The sequence below is a fragment of the Helianthus annuus genome, chromosome 10, assembly GCF_002127325.2.
Source record: "Helianthus annuus cultivar XRQ/B chromosome 10, HanXRQr2.0-SUNRISE, whole genome shotgun sequence".
Taxonomy (NCBI): domain Eukaryota; kingdom Viridiplantae; phylum Streptophyta; class Magnoliopsida; order Asterales; family Asteraceae; genus Helianthus; species Helianthus annuus.
The window spans coordinates 175852625-175854095 of NC_035442.2; the positions used below are offsets into that span (position 1 = coordinate 175852625).

A 1471-nucleotide genomic window follows, 5' to 3' on the forward strand; every position below is an offset into this window, starting at 1 on the left:
TCAAGCCTTAAGTGCTTGCAACTTTGCATGATTAAATAAGATACACCCAAGAAAGCAATCTCGTAACCAAACAGTTTAATTGGTGTAACCGTATCCTTAATCACGGACCATGAAAACGCAATCAACAACCAATATTTAACCACACGCGCGACATTCATTGTCAAAGCTGACGCTTTCCCAACAAGCAAAAACACCACAAGATTCAAACCGAACGCGCAAAAAGAATTAGTCTCAAACAACGTAAATAGTATTATTAAAAAAAAGCGTGGACGGCAGGATTCGAACCTGCGCGGGCAGAGCCCACATGATTTCTAGTCATGCCCGATAACCACTCCGGCACGTCCACTTGTTATGCTTTTTTTACCATACTTAATTACTAGAAGTATTATACAGTGACACAGTGCTGTGTTTATGCATGTATTCAGCTATTTACATATTTTTATACTGGTATCTAGTTTGATGATTTAGTAAGAGTTTTTAAAGCAAGCTAACAAACTCAAATGAAAAGGATTTACATATAAGAAGAGGGCAAGGATGGGAATTTATTAAAGCGGGCCATGTTTAACTCAAATTCGACTCGAAAATTCATAAAGAATCAACTAGCCGGAGCTAAATAAATTTTAATAGAGTTTTTAACGAGCTAATTACAGATGAGTTACGACTATTCTAACTCTAGAAACTATAGGTATAACTAATTATGACGATTGTATCAACCGCTTTAAACTTAATGTTTGTATCCGGCATACATCTTATTGTACAATTCTTGTGTCTTATAACAAATGCATTTTATATTTTGTCACTTATTTACAACCGAGTAAATTCTGAAAATTTCATACTGATTATGCGTTCTCAACTTCTAATACCTTTTGAATCGGGTTCAAAAAGTCGTTATTAGTAATTCTTCGTCGCTAAAGGTTTCAAACTTTGTATTTAGTAGAATTGGTTTTTCTATTCAAAAAGGGGTGGCCGCGCAACTTGTTGCCCGACTACCTGCCATTGCTTTGTAATTGTCATTTTTCGTGTGGATTGATCAATGTGAACGGATGATTATTTAACCAAAAAAAAAATTACTTTCTAAGCTTTTTAGATTCGATTTTGAATCTTGTTTTCCACCACTAATTATGATCAATGCCATACAGCATACAACACAACTTTATATCTTTTTGCTTGTATTTTACTTGTTCTTAAAATCTTTTATTGGTGTTGCATATAGTTGAAAGAAACTTGAATCAAGTACTTTAGAGATAGTTGGTACAAAACTACAAATAGTGTAAATCATCATTAGTGTTCTGTAAGATTAAATATTGTTATGTTTAATATTTAATCTATAGCCATCTTAATCATTTACATTATAGAGATCAAAATATATTAGAACCTATTAAATAATTAGTTGGTAATTGTTGATGGACCATATTACCCTTAGTAACTAATTAGGTTTCCTCCTGGGTGCTTATATAAGGAGAATAAGGTG

General features: G+C 33.0%; 1 non-coding gene across 1 annotated transcript; it reads right to left on the minus strand.

The window, feature by feature from the left end:
• Positions 1–264: 264 nt before the first annotated feature.
• Positions 265–346, minus strand: TRNAS-AGA. The gene has a single exon. It is a non-coding gene; the product is annotated as a tRNA-Ser (tRNA).
• Between the last annotated feature and the right edge of the window lie 1125 nt (positions 347–1471).